We start from the raw sequence: 18,091 nt of genomic DNA, 5'->3' as shown, positions 1-18,091 counted from the left end.
AATAGAAGTACTCGGAATTGGGAAAAATCTACCATAACCGCCATCCTTATGTCAAGAATAGGTTTAAATGCAACTGCGCTCAAGCCACACCTAACCTGATCGAAACAGTAACTAGTAGATATTACTGAATCTGAAATGATTCACTGAATCCTTGACATTTCTTAACCCGTGTTGAAATGTTGATATACCTCAAACCTTTATTATCTGTCCTTTCGTTAAAAAGAGAACAAAGATCGTAAAATCAGCTTCTCTTATTAAAAATCTCAGGGAACCCCAGGGGTCCGAAGAAGGCCTACGCCTTAGATCGGTGGTATTCAACCGGTGGTGCGTCTACTATGAAAAATCTCTAATATCCAGATGGAAAATTCATTTGTATTAATCACGTGTTCGGGCAAATTCTTCGGGGATTATAAATTGCGCAGATTTTGCAGATTTAACGCGAACAGATGGCGTTGGATAATCAAATGTCTTCCCCCCACATGTAAATTGAGCAGATCTACCTTCGCTGGTGTACTCTCCCTTCTTATTAGTTAAATATCTAGAATTTAGCATCGAGGGGAGGTTGTGTTGACCCTTGCAAGGAGAATTTTATAAGGGGTAGACAACAGGAATGGTACTTATAGAATTCTTGGAGCATTTTTTCATTTAGAAAGATAATGATAGTAATAGTATTCGCCATATAGTGCAAGGAAGCCACAGACTTTTTCTGCACTGGTAAACAAAAAAAAGGTAGATAAGAAAATGTAAATTATATGCTTCCATCCTCAAGCAGGTAACTTCCAGCTGACCTTTGAATTTATTCAACCTGTCGGCCTCTCAACTAGCTGCGAGGGCAACTTGTTCCAGTAATCAACGACTCGCTGTCTAAAAGAAACTTCCTAAAACCCTGTAATTTGAATTTAAGACCACTAGTTCTGGACTTCTTTCTGACAGTGAGAATTCCACCTTCGTTCATTTTACCAATCCCTCTCACCATAGCCTTGTAAACCTCAATCAGGTCACCTCTGAGGTGCCTGGTTGCAGCTCTGTAGCCTACATAATCAGTGTTTTCTCATACGGTCGTACTTCTGCCGATCTCACCATTCCAGTTGCCCGTCTTTGGACCCCTTCAAGAAGCTCGATGTCTTTTTTCAGATGAGGTCTCCATAACTGAACACAGTATTCCAAACGTGGTCTTACAATTGCCTTAAACAGTGGGATTATGACCTCCCTTAGGATAAGTTCGATAAATCATCGATAGGACACCATGACCTTTCCACGCTATCTGTTTACACTGTTAAGAAAACTTCATATCTGCACGGATCGTAACTCTAAGATCCCTTTCCTCCTCCACTATTTTAATTCAACCTTGCCAAGCGTATAATTTATTTTAGGGTTGCTATTCCCCAAGTGTAAGACCTTGCATTAAGACATAGCTGCGACTTCTGACCATCTGTGAAGTCTCTTCGTGCAAGGCACTGATCATTAACGACTCTGCCAATCTTTACGTCATCTGCAAAGTACTTGAGTACAAAACTGATATGTGAGACAGAGAAAAAATAATTGTATCTTACACATTTTGCTTTCCTTATCTTTGAAAGCATTCCCAGATCTCGCCCCTGCAACTGATACTTATTAAACTCCTCGTCTTCTCTGAGGATCACACCTCCTCTCTAATGGACACATTCAAAAACTAGAAAATTAAGAAATAATTATATCATGCTGCGTTTGTACGTAGTTATATATTATTATTCTGGCCCTGTCTCATGTATCAATTTTGAACTCGCATAAGTAGATTCAATCCTCATATTTTGTATGAAATGTTCAATTAATTTACTGTTCCTCTGTTTCAATTTCTGTGTCCATCTGGTGGCTGATATAACCACTAGATGGAAACAGAAATTAATGGAAAGAAACCTGAGAGTGCTTGGACGAGTGGTATTTAGATTCCATCAGTAGTCCTCATCAAATACTACAAACCAGGTCTTCAGGCGCCATCGGAAATGATATTCGTAAAGGACGATACTTAGGGAACTGGGCTTAGGACATTTATATTGTGGGCAATGGCCCCTTTCCCACGATGTGGCTGCGCTATAGGGATGACACTTTTCTGTTTGGGCATGACAACGAAAAGTGGCATACTGCACAGCTCTGTAGTGACTTGGTTTTAAGATGTGGTTGTGCAAATGCTTCATTGGCCTGCCCTGATTCCGACCTTAATCTCATTGAACCCTTTTGGGATAAACTGGGGGTGTTGGCTTCGGGACAGGCCAATACAATCGCAGTTGCTGAATTGCTCGCTGTCTTGGAGGAGGAATGGATCAAAATGCTGCCTTCCTCTTATCAAATTTTAGGATCTGCGTATGCCAAAGGTTATTTTTGGCAATACAGTGTATATACAGACGAGCCTGTTTATAATGAACTTATGGATATAACAAATAATAAGCTTCAGCTTTTCTTAATTTAGAGTTTAAAGCGTGTGGCCCTGGAACAAATTACTTCGCCGGTCCTGTCATTAGCCTCCATTTCTTCTTTCCCTCTATATGATGTTTGAGACTTGGGAAGCTGATCTGTACACCCCCCACCTCACGATGGCCCTGTCTTTCTGACACCCCTGTAGTTCTGTGTGGAGATAAAATTTATGCGGTACTGTATGCTGATATCGGGACGCGAGAAAGGTTTAATTAAAAAGAAATAAATAAAAAGAAAATAAAACCACAACTGATAGTCTGTTGAATTGCATAAACAAGATCCAAAAACATTAAATGTTTTTTTCATTGATGTTTTGTGCAGTGCAATTCTGGCAAATGTTTTAAACATGGCACTAACAGAAAGAGCGCCCTCCTTGACAACACAGTGGTTTCATCCCTCGTTTTGAGGGTCTCCTTCGTTCGATTTCAGTCTTTTACTGTAGAAATTCTTAAAGTTCTCTTTAATCGACGCTGTAGTTGGCCAATCTCAAGTGGAGGGAGACGGGTTTCAGTCCATACAACGTACAAATCAGCCAGTGAACACACGCCTGTACGACCATAACAATGCAGTGGCGCAATATGGTCTAAGTTGCTGATGTGTGAAAAAGAATATGGAATTCCTAGTCTTTATCAACAATAATTAAAAAGCGAGCTCAGCTTTTCGCTTGACTAGTCGAATGCTGTACACAGAAAGTGGATTCGCCCTGCCTGCTTTGTATCCTGATGCTCTTTCGCAGTGATTTCACCATCTAGAAGACAGAACCTAGCAGTGAGTGGACTAACTTTAAATGCAGAATTTCGTGATTTTGGTTTAACTGTAGGACTTAAACTTTGAACCAGGAACCAGATGGTACAGCGGTTCGAAGATCAACACTAAGTTGAATGCTGTATCGATTTGCTAATGAATTGATTTCAGGTTCATTTAGAGTTTATAAATGTTTATGGAACATTTATAAAGCTTCCCAATCAAATCTACTACTCCATAGTAGATTTGATTGGACTTCCCATTCCATATCGCGGTAACAAACAAACATCAATAATGCAAGACATTCAGGGAATGATTTGAATATAATTTGATCACAAAATGGTTAAGAAAGGGTTAGTTGATGATTGAGAACTGCGAAGCACAGTATTCTCTGCTTTAACTGCAATGGATTTAGAGTTCTTTACTCTTCTCCGAGCACTACTGTACAGAGATTCAGCCACTAGACAAAGCCATAATCGAAGTTTTAAATTTCTATTAATTGAAGGTGGACAATAAAAGCGTCTACTTCTGAAGTTGATCATTGAGTTCGTGCGCAATTGTGTTCACGTATGTACAGTGCAAAAGCGTTTTCGGAAAGTTGGTTTAATAGCGACTGGAGATGGAGCAAACTTTGATGATGATGATACAGAAGAACTATGGTATGAAGACGTCACTGGTGGTCTAATTTTTAAGATTTTGACAAAGAATTATAAATTATAAAAAGCTGGTGTTTCTCCGCGAAATACCGGATGTTGAGGGGGGCCCCCCACCTTCTTTTTTTTGTTTTTGATGTCTTTAGATACGTACACTCCCGCCTAAAAGTTTGGAATCACAGCGTATGACAAAGTCTTGAAATTAGTTTCACTATTTATTGTTTAATACAAAAACAACACGCTACAAAGTACTTTAAGACTCGGCAGACTTCATGGACTTGAGGGTCCAGATGATCCCATAAGAGCTCTATTGGTTTCAAGTCAGGCGATTGGTGTGGCCACCCCATAATTTGCAATACCCACCTCCTGTTGTTTAGTTGCTAGAAAGTCCCTGAGCACCTTAGAGCTGTGTGCTTCGTATAAAATTTCTTCCACAGTGTCAAAGTCCAGAGGATGTTGCATTATGTTCAAGAATGTTTTATAGTCTTCTTTTCTTAAAATTCTTTTAATTCTGACGATGTCATTCAGTCCAAAAAGTCAGAAGCAACCCCAGATCTTGTCTGTAGACACTAAACAATGTGGCAACACTTTTACTTCAGTTGATCATCTCACATGAATTCTACACTCGAATCTAAAACTTTTAAATTTGGGTTCATCCGTCCACACTACGTTTTATCCCTCGTCAATTGTTCAATGTTGACGACTCTCAACTCAAGCCAACCGTTTCTTTCGATTTTTCAGTTTTAATAAGGGGTTTTCGGACGGCTACACGACGAAGTTTTATAGTGGATGAAGACAAGGGAGTTTCTTTGTTCCTATTGAATTTAGCTAAGATTCCAGGTGCAGCAAGTCGTTGATTGAGTTTAGAAATTAACGTTATGGTCTTTTCTTGTGCTTCTGTTAAGCTCAGTCGCCCTGATCGTGGTTTGTCCTTTAAAACTGCCGGTCTTCGTGAATCATCAAATGGTAGTTTGTACTCCTTTAAATAAAACACTTAATTTCCTTTGCCAATACTGTCATGGAATATCTTTCTTTAAACAGAAGTATCATAGCTCTTCTTTTTTTCTTGCCATGTTTATCAAGAAACACTTTCTTAACGAAGGGTGTTCGGTTTTATAAGTTACACCTCTTACTCTTCAATTTATATTATTGTAAAACTCTTTGGAATCATCTGCATCGGAAAAAATTGGTCAATGAGTTGGTCTAATTGCAATAAAAACAAATCTTTTCACCTATTCTTTATGTCATCCATGTTGAAATTATTTCTATAAGTAATCCGCGAAGACTACTTATAATATTACTTATCTAGTATTTATAAATCTCCTTCGAGTTTTTTAAACGGGTTCGATCCTGTGCGCGTGTGTATATCGTGAAGTATAAAGGATATTTGCAGATTCGATCAGCTTTGGAGATATTTGAATACACGCATCGAGTTCTTTGCTATGCACACTCCACTGGGAACGTTGTCAAATATCCCACAAAACGGACATTTCCCAGATTTTTCGATATCTACTGATATTTGTACGTTACAGAGGGAGCACTTGGTAGAGTTTACTGATCCAAACCGAGTGATCCGTGGTGTGGTATTTAACAATAATATTGCTCTGACGTCTCGCTTGTAACACGCGTTATTGGTAGATACTCCACTGCAAGATATGCGAATCCCTGAACTGCGTTAAAAAGATGGGAAATTCTCTCTCTCTTCCACTAGAGGACTTATACGGTCCTCTAGCTTCTAAAATTCGCTAGCGAGAGACCTTTAAGCCAATTTCCAACCTTGATCCAACTCTCGAACATAAGACATCGTTTCTTCGAATGAAACTTCGAAAATTATTCCATAGATCTCTCGGTTTTTCATTCCCTTTCACTCCTACCATCTATTGCCAATCTCGACAGTGATCTAATGTCCTTCGTATTACAAGAAATTTGTACACTTAATGGGAAAACAAATCGGTACAAGATCAACTCTATATAAAGAGCAATGTGCCCTGAATAGCGCTCAATTTCAGGACATTGCCGTTGTAATTTGATAAGGGAGACCTATAATCAGATTACAGAGCAGACTCTGTTGAATTGCTTGCTGTTTACTTCCAGGTAGTTCTTCTGGAGTTTTTCTTCGATCAACTGTATTGAAAAATGTTATATATACAGCGTATTCTTTTATTTATTTTTTTAATATTGTCCCCCGTTCTTCACTTTAAACCGGATGGCCTCTAGAGTTGTCTTGAAAGTGAACAAATAAATTAATTCTTCTTCCCTTTCAATAGATATATCTAATTTGGGGCATCCGGTAAGGCCGAAAAGACTTTGCGACATAAAGAGGAGTTGCGCCCTCCATTTATACTGGAATTTACGATCTTCAAAGAGCTCGGAATTGTAATTCCAATTTGGAAAGTCAGAATATGGAAGCATAAACAGCGCTTTTAAGATTTACATCGAATTCAAGTTTGTGGAAATAAGCGATTATTATTTATCTTAGTGACCTGTTTGATACATCTCTTTTTCACGCTCAAAAATAGACAACCAGACAACAGTAACCACAGAGACTCCCCAAAGAGGGATGTCCTTTCTAACATTAAACATAAATTAATTGTAGAATATAATTAATCCTTTTTTACCGGAATCCGTTTACAACGTACATTCCAAGTTCACTTTCTGTGCACTTTGATTAAGAAAAGATTTGAAAAGAGACTCATGTTAGCGTCAGAAAGGACATCTTTAATTAATCTAGTATTGTTTATAGAACTCGGGTCCGAACCTGATTTATTTGTGTTGTTTATCATTCAGGAGAACCACCGATATGTGATAAATTTGCATAATCGGCAGCCGTTTCGCTTTCTGGCTGATTGAGACTGGAGTTCTCCTGCTGTACTTTTACAATGGTTCTCCTCCCCCCTCAGTGAACGAGTGTTGGGATCAGTACAATAGCAGCTGTCTACTCCCCACCAGTAGATGGAACGAAGTTTTGTATATTGATATCAGCTGGCCAAGAATAGGTTGCTTGTTGGGTTCTGTTTCTGTATGGTATAAGGACAAATGGTGAAAGGATCACTAAAATATTCATAACGTCATCCCCTGACAGTTCTGGCCCAACGCATAAATCTAATCGCGTGGAACAAAGTTTAAGTTTTAAGAGGAAAACAAGGCAATAGAGTAGTTATAGTTGGGATAATCTATATTGCAGTCTTTAGTATTAAATGTAGGTGGAGAATGTTGTTCAGGAAAAGCTGGATTCTCATGAATCAGCTACATCACCACCTCCATCAAAAATGTACATCTGAGGCAGCTATCGAATCAAAACTTCAATTTTCTTTTGTTGGTTGAAGGCTTTCTGTTGAAATTCATATTGTTTAATGAACTCCAGATTAAACTGGATTTCACAGGTATGTTCAACTATTGCTCTAATTATTAGTCTTTGTTAACAACTAGATGATTAAAAGGACTCGGAATTGAATGGAGTCCACAGTTGGAATGCAGCCTAACTGTTTCCATTTTTAAGCAAACATCCCTTTGTTAACCAACAGAATGGCAAGTGTGGTAGATCTGAGTTTGAGTTACGCCCTCCACAGACAGTCAAACTCTTAATCAGTTTTTTTCTTTTTCTGCCACAGTTTTTAAAACTCCTTCTGTTTCTCTTTTCTATCGAGAGTTCCTTAACTTTTTTCTTCTTCTTCTGCAGTTGTCAACGAGGAAATTCTTCTTCACATCCCAAGTTACGCAACTTTTAAAATATCGACTAAATATGACTGCAGTTAGAGCGTGTTTCTTACCTACCTACTGTTTGTATTGCCCAATTCTTATCGTGTTTCGTCACAGCAAGGATGCCCTCTTACAAATTTTTCCTTTTACCTCAAACTGCGACCAAAAATGTGATTTGAAAGCGTGAAGAAGAAACATTCACATATTTGTCTGGTGATGAATCATCCAACTACCTTCCATGTGACACCAACTCGTATTTATCAACACTGCACTGACTTCGATAGAAGCACTAAAATAAATGTCTCTCCATCTCTCTCTCTTTCTGGCTCGTGAAATAACAATAGATTCACAAGCACCAACTAAACACACCAACCGGCCATGACTCCAACTAGCCGATATTACCTTTAAACAACAATTCCACGCAAGATCTAAATTCGCTAATTGGAAACAATTCTAAATTGGATTTATGACAAATATTTCAACTCCTGGAAAGATGAAAATTTCTGCGCATCTCATTGGCGCGCATTCGGATCGTTTTTTTATCCACTGGTGACAAATTTACGCTCACCGATGTACCTTTTACAGATGATTCTCCATCGGACAATATTCTGTGGTTAAAAGATGATTCATTAGAGTGTATTTTTAACTCTCTGCAATTTTACAACCGATATCACATGATCTCCCCGATGTACACGAATCGGCATATGGAGCGTAGGTAAGAGAATGGTGGAAAGGTACTTTGCCGTGAGCCAATCACACCCAACGCAGCGCGGCAAACAGCAGTCTCGGCAATTAAGTCCCTGCCGGGGTTACCCGCAGCTAAGCCATGGAAGCGTTAGCCGTAACGGCTGTCGAATGTAACAGATTTTGACCTTTAACCTGTTCACCAATAGACAGCAGGGGGTTGTGGGTTTTAACGAGAATTATGACTTCGAAAACAGACTTATTTAAATAAATAAAATTTCCGTTTAAACTCCAGAAAAGGACGCGAATGGTCAAAGGACTTGTCCACCAACTTTAACAAGAATATGAACTGATAATGTTGTAATTAAACCCGATTTCCAATTAGGGAAGGGCAAATACAACTTATCGTTATTGGCGCAAATATATTTTTTCCTCTTTCGTTTCCTCCAATGGGTTTTTTTGTTCACGTGGTCGTTAGCTTCGCAAATACCAGCTTTTCATCTTAATAAAGTGGCACCCAGATAGTCACGCCATCTATTTATACTCGTTATATCCTTCAATTATGAAGACCCTAGGGAGGGGGAAATGAGTTTGTAATTACTCCGCCTATCGTGGCTATTAAGACATTCACTCGGTATTAGAGGGGTTAATGAGTTATAGGGTCTCGGCCCCGGGATAGCGAAGAAGAATAGATGACTTCAGTCCCAATATGTTTTCACGTATAGCGATTACACCGAGTGGATAATATTTAGGGTTCAAAGTGAAATTTCAATACATCTTCATTTTGTTTAGGGCGCTGAAGAAACAAAATGGCCGACATTATGATAAAAAAAAAGGATAATGTATCAATTTGCGTGCATTTTAGAAACATGGTTCACGAATCTTCAACAGATAAGTTTTACAACCGCAATTTACCATCGAAGGGTTCGAATCCTATCATCGGTGGGATGTGAATATTTCTCATTCTTAGGGGGACTAGGGAGGATTGTCTCTTTGGATTTTCTTACTCCATAAAACAAACAAACCGACCATGAGGCCCAACCGCTACGCACTGCTAATTGAAAACAATTCCAATCTTTGTCTTTCCAGTTGACTTCTTAATCTGTTATTCAATTTCAAACTGATGTGATCTGAACTAGGTTGGTGGGGGAAGTTAATAGTTAACTCCTACAAAACGTAATATAACGATCTTTATTTTTAAATCGAGATGAACTCAGTGGTTAAATAAACCTTGATCTGGACTTCAATCGCGACCTTTCCTAATTATTGGAAAGTGAAATCCATTTGGACACCGAAGCTTGCTTAGGGTAGTGTTTTTCTCAACCTTTTGAACTGTCTCTTCTCAACTAAGGGGGAGGAGGTTACAACCTGTTGCTTGCGGGCACCATTGTATCCTTGGAAATCTTGATGGGCTGATGTTGTATGAACGCTTAAAATTATTTGTTCAGTTTTAACTCCTGTACAGTCTTGGGCCTAGACGAGTTACAGATTTTACACCTATTTTGATTATATTTGCTAGCTGGGTTACATTTCTATATACCATAGAAATGTTTCTTTCTTTTTGAAGATCTGTCAGGACTCTGGAGATATCGGTGGTGTCAATCTCTTCTGTCATGAGCTCTAGACAAGGTTGTGAGGTTCCTTACAGCAACAAGTTGTTTTTATGAGATGACTTGAAGGTTAGCAAGCATCACTGACGAAGAGATGGTTGTTGGGTTCGAAGTAATTTTATTTAGCCCTCGGAGGATCTAGTATTCAATGTTGAGGAAGTTTGATAGATTAATAGATAATTATGTGGGATAGAAGACCAAATTATACATTATATATTCACTTGACATTCTAAATTGATGCGCACTGAGAACGTTGGGGGATCCCTTCCCTAAATGCTTCTTCCCACAAACCTCTAACTTGTGAAACTTTGTATTCCTTCCAATCCTATTGGAAGTTTTCCCCCTTGCACACTTTTCATCTGATACCATTGATAGAGAACTGCTAGCACGCATATCAGTTCTTAAAGTAATTGTCATTAGCAATTAAAGGACGTTGTAATTTATTTGGTTTCAACGATTCATTGGAAAGAACTTCGATGCATTCGAAGTTAAACCATACTTTTTCTACTGAAGTCTTTCTCAAATAAAGGGCCAAAAACTCTACTCTCTCTGCCTGAGATCGGCTTAATTCAGTGTCATTCAAGAGGACTCTAGAAATTCCTCAAGTTTTGACTGGAATCGAGCCAAATCAGTGAAAAGTGGGCAAACCACTCGTCAATAAGATTGAGGCGAAACAGAAAACATCAGATCGCTGTTTTACTAAAGAAAAACGTATGTACACCTTACTATTGTGCGACCCCAAAAATTGGTTATAATTTAGCTCAATGATTCCCAACCTCTGTGCTCGGCACGTTAGTATGCCACATGATTAGAAAAAAATTACATTAAGTTCAGTGGCCACGCTTTAGATGTGATTGCCACACCTAAAGAGTGACAAAGTTATTCGGTATAAGACAAACAAAAGAAATATAAGTTCGGGATGCATAGGTTGGGAATAACTAATTAAAGAGACAGAACTTTGAATATACATGCAGTGATCACTGAATTATGACCACCCTAAAACCGTGTTGAGCCAACGTTCGCACGGATAACACGCGCTATTCGCCTAGACATTGATTTCATTTGATGTCTGAAGAAGTCTGCAGCCATGCTGCTTCCAAGAATCAGTTGGATTGCGGTAAGGCCAATCAAGATGGGTGATATTTTCACTGTGTTCTTGAACCACCCCTGCACAGTGCCGGCCCAATGGCAGGGCACATTATCGTCTTGGAAGATCCCGTTTCTATCCAGCAAAAAATGCAACGTGGCAGAGTGTACATGGTTTCCTAAGAGCAGGCCGGTAGATCTCACCAATGAAGCGTTGATCCATACGCATCAGGGGATCCTAGTTATTGCCAGCAAAACATGCCCCATATTAAGCAACCACCGCCAGCTGCCTGGACAGTGGACATGCACGATGGAGACATCAACTCGGGTTGTTTGAGCCACACACAAGCGTCCGTCGATGTGTTGCACTAGGCATTTGGACTCATCCGACCAGCACACTCGTTTCCAGTGTCCAACTAGCTCGTTGTTGACACTACAGAATTTGCCATCGACGATGATCTGCAGTGAGGAGATGTCTCTTAGGCTTCATCATTTGGGATATTGTTCTTGCATTTCCCATATTGTATTTCAATGTCAACTGTTGCACAGTGACCTGGCGTTGAGCCCGTACAATGCGCCGCACCCTTTTCTCACCACGAACATCCACTTTGCATAATTCTTTACAGTTCGGTCGGCAAGAGGTAGTTTGACCCATTCGACACCATTCTTTGTACACCAGAGGCCATGAGCAACCGATAAGACGTGACTGTTCAGATATGGAAGCATCCGACGCACGAGCTCCCACAATCGTGCCCGATTAAAACTCCATGATATTTTTACTAAGTACCACATCTGCTACTTGATCACTTTGACTTGCACAACGAGATGCAAATTATCACTGCTCTAGCGTACTATTCGGCTTTTTTTTTACTGCGAGTTATGTGGCATAGTCCATTACGGATGGGGTGGTCATAATTCAGTGATCACTGAGTGTAGTAGTAGTTTGACTCTCACTCCTTAGTCTACAGCTTCATTCATTCTTCTCTCTCTTTGCACTAACTTGAATTTTTTAACCAAAGATGAACAAATTGGCCCCTCAAGTTCAAACCTTTCACTGATTTTAATAGGCTTTCCTGCTACTCAGCGTGAATGTAAGTTTGAGAAATTGTGGAACTTCTAAATCATTTAAGATTGGATAAGCAAAGACCTGGATAAACAAACGCTTGTTCTGAAAACGATTATCTTCGTTTTAGTTTCAAATTAGTTTCGAAACTAATAATAATGATAGTATTGGAAAGCTTACTGAATCTTCAGTGATGGGTTATGTAAAAAAAGATTACCACATTCTTTACTTAGAAATGTTCGCTGTTTGGCTACAAACATTAAACTACGTTAAATCAGCTTTTTGGGTTAAAACCAGGACGTAACCAGCGCCCAGAATACAGGATGGCTGCCCAATCTTCTGAGTAAGCGGTTTCTACCTTCAGGTTCTGGAAGTTTACAGCAAAAAGAAGTTGGATTGAAGTTTACTCTTATTGCTGATCTGCTGTCAGTCAACATACGTGTGCCAGTAAGCTCTTCATTGAATATTGAAGTAGACTTTCCAATGACACGCTGACTGAAGACTCGTTGTCAGATTCTTTGCTTTTATGTAACTGTTGGGAATAAAATCATGTACTTTTATTTAATTAGTGTGTTTTTATTTCTTATTGCATTCAGAATAACTTAGAAGTCATGGCAAAAGTTTAAATATAACATTTTAAAAAGTACTCATTGAAAAACAGCTTCCTTCATTCACTATTTAATTCTTAACACAGTGGTTCCCAACCTTTTCACCATCAAGAATCCTTTTTATTGTTAAAACTTCCCCACAGACACCCCTACGTTTTTTGTAAGATTCTTTCTGCCCACCAGACTGTTTTTATTAATTGAAAAATCACGTACTGGTAATCTACACAGCATATAGTTTACTGAACTCCACTACTGCCTTCACAGCCCCCTCTGACCAGAGGTTGGGAACCACTGTCTATAATTTTAATCCTAACTTATCAACACAAATTCAGATCTATATTTTGTGGTGTTAATAACAATTGATTGATCGCTTATTAAATATTCTTAAAATTATCCACGCAATTTAAAGTAATCAGTAATCTTCCACTCTAAAGTTTTGTTGATTATTTTTATTAATGAATGAGTTTTTCTCACTTCTAAGAAATTTAAATTTTTTTCTCTTTATTGGTTTCTTTTGCTATATGACTCTAATAGTGTGCAACTATTTGTAGAAGGTTTTGGCAATCACAAAACTATCTTCAAGAGCGTTGCCTATTTTCTAAGGAGCCCATGTTTCTGTGAAGAAACGTGCGCTCTTTAGAATGTGAAGAAACTTAATTCTCTGAATAGAGAATACTATCAAAGCTCTAAAATACTTAACTGAACTTTATCCATGTACACTAGAACGCAAAATATTAGTGGCGCGACTTTCAATAGTCCAAAAAGAAATATTTTAATGTCTCATTGGACTATTTAACGAACTATATCACGCCTTAAAGCATTTAATATGAAAATCAGAGCATTAAGGGCAGACATTTTTGTTGGAAAGTGTATGCTAATAAGAGAACTGGCTTTATTCATTCACAGGCGTCGATTCGCTTTGAATGCGAAACAACGATTTATCCAAAGAAGGAAACACTAAAAAAAAAACACAATAAAGAGGTTAATTACACTCTTTACTTTGAAAACAAAAACATCAGGAACGAGAATGTTATATAATTTTTCTATTTTTCCATTTGCAAATCATTAAATGTGTAATACATATTAATGATATACATTTCCGCAATGTCAGCCACATATTAAGTAGCGAAAATCATTATCTACCAATTCAAACGCCATTGTAGCTCGCGCCAGAGCATTTCGGGCCGGCGATGTCATAAAAACACAACACCACTGTTAGAAGCAGTCGCGTGCTAACAGCCGAGGATTCAGTGGCTGGCGTGAAATCTACGACGGGCCAAGCGACAAGAAAGAGCTTGACGCTATTTAGAGAAACAGTGATAGGAGGTGGGGTAGTTGGGGAAGAGCCCGGACGAATGAGACGCCCGTTTTGTTATGCTAAACACTTAATAAATACATTCGCACAAGCCAGGGAGGGAAAAGGTTCATGTTTCGAACCATCACAGGGAGGAGCTGGGAATGTTGCTGTCTTGTTAGCAATACCAGGTGGGTGGAAGTGTCTGAGAGAGAGCGAACGAACTACAGAAAGAGAAAGAACCTTCGAGGGGGGGGATTGGTTAGCCTTTAGCGTTTTGTTTTTCGTTCAGCCATCGGAATCCTTTTGTAGGGACGTGGCCTTTCAGCAGAAAAATCTCAATCCAAGATGATGGTAGTGGACTTCTTCATAAAGCAATTTTTTTGGACATTGAGTCACGGTTTTTCCTGTCCATCGTAGACACTCAATTTTATGGACTACCAGCAAATTTTCTATACAAGAGCATCCCCCTCTTAGAAGGACGGGCAGGAAACCAGCGTCGGATAAGTGACTGAAGATGGGGCTCGCAGAAATGGACAGCCCGCAAAGAAATCCATTATCATCTGTAGATCTTTCTTCCGAAGATGGAGTGTTCTTTGTTCGATGAAGGACGGGCACCCACAGCGAATCCTTTCTCCAAAAGCAATCCAAGGTGAGTATTATTATTATTAGACATTGGTGGCAGGTGATCTCCTAAGATCCCTGCACATATTTTAGAAAGAATCTGTTAATTCGTTGGGTTGTGATTGGATTACATGCTTAAAGATTGATCTTTATTTTGAGTTATTTAAGTGGTTTTTCTCTTAGAGACAGAAAACGGATTTAGATTCATTACCGATAAGCAATTAGTTGTTTGTAATCTTGTAAGATTAACTATTTCACAGATAACCTAGATTATTTGTACAGTACAAGAGTAAGAACTGTTCAATGTGAGGGTTTTGGTGGCCTACAAATATTTGAATCTGTCTCTCTCTAACTTTCTGGGTCAGTTTCCTTCCCCCTCCCCCATACTGGCATCGTCATGACTGATTTCTAACCAAGGTGGTGCCTTTGATAGATAAAATAAAAGCGCTTGTAGACCTTTGACCCACTTATTGTGTGACAATGATACTAAAGTATAAATCCACAAGGGTATGGTCTGTGCAATCGCTCTGCCCAACATCTACACTCTTTCGTAACATTGTATATTACACTAACATCACTCACGGAGTGATGTCGATATGTCAAACACCACATAAATGTCGTCAATGAAATCCGAGTTCCGAATAAACAAAAAAGGATTTTGATATTCTGGATGTGATTCGGATGGCAAGTTGGTGAGCATCTATCAGATGAAAATGAAAAAAAAAGGTATTGGCCTATAAACCAACTCTTAGAAGCACTTCAGATATATTGGGCAAGCTTGAGGAAGATAAATCGAAAGTTTTGTATGCGCTTATTCTTTAGGGAAAATGACAGGGGCTGTCAGTAATCCAGAGTGGTCATGGACACTTTGTGATACCTACAGAACTTCATAGTTTTTGTGAACAGTCCAACCATACCCATGTTTACAACCGATCGTTCCATTTCCTTAAAAGTATTTTTAATCTACTGCTTGTTAATACAGCCTTGATCAGTTGAGGGTTTTTCCTTGATACCACAACGCATCTGATCAATGGAATTCATTAAAACAATCTTACATTTTCCTTAAGACAAGTAGTGTTGAATGTTTACTTGAATAGATAGGTACCTCAGCTGCCCGTTCCCCTTATTGGACAGAGGATCAAACCAACTTCATATGCTAGATGGACAGAGCAAATCCTAATCCCACCACCCAACCGTTATACAAACTGTCCCCAGTCACTGGGTGTACTTTCAGACCTTGGTCCGGCTAATCTTATTTAAATCCAGCTGTATTTTCTAATTTTAGTTTGTTACTCGATACCAAAGAGCAGGGTAGTGTCACAAAGCCAGTGGTTGAGGTGAATACAAAAGCCCGACTATGGTTTTCCTGATCAACTGACTATAAAAAGGGGTACTGGCTCTGCAGCTGAAGGTTTCACGCGCTGGTTCTAAAAGCTTGTCATGTTTGTTTGCATACAGAGTACTCAGTACAAAAAAAAGGAGGAGTTTTAAAGTGTTAAAACAGTTTAAAAAAATGAATTATAATTGAATGTTGTTGTCAAGCATGAAAAGTTCTGTGTAAGAATGTCTGAAGATTTCTAAGAGTTGAATGAATTGCTGGAAGTCCTTTGTATTCATACGAGGAAGTGGCTGGAGCGATTGTATGGAAGTTGCGACAAAAGCATTGGGGTTGTTACACTTCGTGTGACATACACGCAAAGATTCGGCCATTTTAACTTGTGATCAGCTCGTGACCAAGACCATGACAGCCAAAGACGACTTTTCTTTCCAGAGAAAAACAGCTATTGAAGTAGATGGCAGCACTAATCCAAGAACAGTTTGAATTTGAGAGTTATTTGAAAATGGGAGCTGTTGTTGTTGTTGCAGTGGGGTTTTAGGAGCATCAGCGACTAAGGCCAGATTGCTCCATGTATACTGCTTCTAAATTCTGTGGTCGATTTTCTGCTTTCTGGATGAAAACCATGCTACCCTCGCCTGAGACCGACTAACTCGGCCATGTTGTGAAAAAGGTCCATTAAAATTTCTCGCGTCATCGAGGGGATTTGAACTCAGATCTTTTCCACCGTGTGGAGGGAGGATGGCGATTCTACCAGCTGTGCTACTCATGAGGGCAGCTTGGAAACGTTTTCCTTTGAAAGTATGCTAAACAGAAATACAGTAACTCAAATTTCAGCTTATATTGTTTTATTCCTTTCTTTAATTTTTATTTTATTAAGACAGCATCTCTCTCCTTTTTGAACCAGAATTCCAAGAATTTTTCTATCCAGGACCCTTAACAAAATACTTGAAATTTTGGTTGAGAGCTGTTTAATTAAAATAATAATTTCACTGAAGTTGTATACTTTTTTTAATTGACGTCAGAGATCAAATTTCTTTACAGTCATTGCTGTTTCTGGTTGGCTCGACATCGAGTTGTATTATTTTGGTATTGATGACCGTGTCCCTTAATGGAAGTGAACCTTAGATGAGAAGTTCTCTCTTTCTCAACTCGCCGTTCCATCAGGATATTCTTAGCGGTATGTATCAAACATTTTTGTTGTATCGCATTGCATAAAGTGATTTTAATTATGGCTTAACTGGTTTATAATGTTATAAATTTGCTTAAGGTTTGAAAAGATTCATTGGCGTTGAATTCATTGGCCTCTACACTCAAAGGAACCATCGAAATATGGTTCCTTTGAGTGTAGAGGAGGTTTGAAAACTTCAGTATTAAAATTGGTCCCTGTTGTTAATTGTGAGCATAACCATCCTTCTGATCTTGAAATGGTTCTAATATGGAGGCTTTAAGGCAGTGGATGTAATCCTCAGTTGAAATTTTTACAGAGGATGTATTTACACACTGTTGGGTCAGACGGCCGCGTGCAAGTTTATAAAATGCCCGAAAGATCTTTACCAGGGTTCTTCATTCCAGCAATGAAGTTTTGAGAGGATGTCATTGTGCGGGCCTCTGGTGGTTTGAGCTCCAGACATTGTTCATTGTGTCCCGCTCTATCACGGTCATCCTCTACATTGACATTTTGGACAGCTTTATGCTAATGGTTCTGCCTGTTAGTAGTTTAAGGAAAACGACCTTGAAGAATCAATCTGGCTGGAAACTCTTGAAAGATCTTTTTATGAAATGGAATGCTGGGTCAGGACTCTTTTCGGCGTACAGCTGACAACTGCTTAGGGTTTTGTGAAGTAAAATATCCCTGCTACTTGTCCACTGTCATAAACTGGTTGAAGATATTCCCAAAAGGATCATGGTTGGTTATTAATTTACCCAATAAATATGCCAATCGCACTCTAAAAAAAGTAATTCATGTAGCATTTTGGTATATATGATGTGGCAACAATATCTTGTACATAGTTTCTTCTTAACCTCTGCTTACCATCCCTCAATAAGTTATCTTCCTCTTTAGTTTGTGGATTTTTGGAGAACCTTAAGCGTATTGTCCTTAAATTTACGCATTTGCAGTGAAAAATATTGCGCAAAGCTCTTTATTCACCATTCGTGTCAATGTTTCTGCCACCCCACCGACTGGCGTTGCGTTCACGAGTTCATCTGTGAGTTTAAACTCGCTCGTCTCCAGAAA

The 18,091-nt window shown here is 38.9% G+C and overlaps 1 protein-coding gene across 2 annotated transcripts in view; it reads left to right on the top strand.

Moving 5' to 3' along the window:
• LOC150084223 (transcription factor Sox-2-like) overlaps positions 1-17,026 on the top strand; it is a 94,791-nt gene extending 77,765 nt beyond the window's left edge. For both annotated transcript variants that reach the window (XR_016547097.1, XM_090375947.1), the window contains exon 2: positions 16,897-17,026. The gene's annotated coding sequence lies outside the window, so the exon portion shown is untranslated. The remainder of the gene's footprint in view (positions 1-16,896) is intronic.
• Positions 17,027-18,091: the final 1,065 nt, after the last annotated feature.

The sequence above is a fragment of the Mastigoproctus giganteus genome, chromosome 6, assembly GCF_048544385.1.
Source record: "Mastigoproctus giganteus isolate SK-2022 chromosome 6, ASM4854438v1, whole genome shotgun sequence".
Lineage (NCBI taxonomy): Eukaryota > Metazoa > Arthropoda > Arachnida > Uropygi > Thelyphonidae > Mastigoproctus > Mastigoproctus giganteus.
Note: the sequence above shows the minus strand (reverse complement) of the source record. Positions and strands in the feature narration are given on the sequence as shown.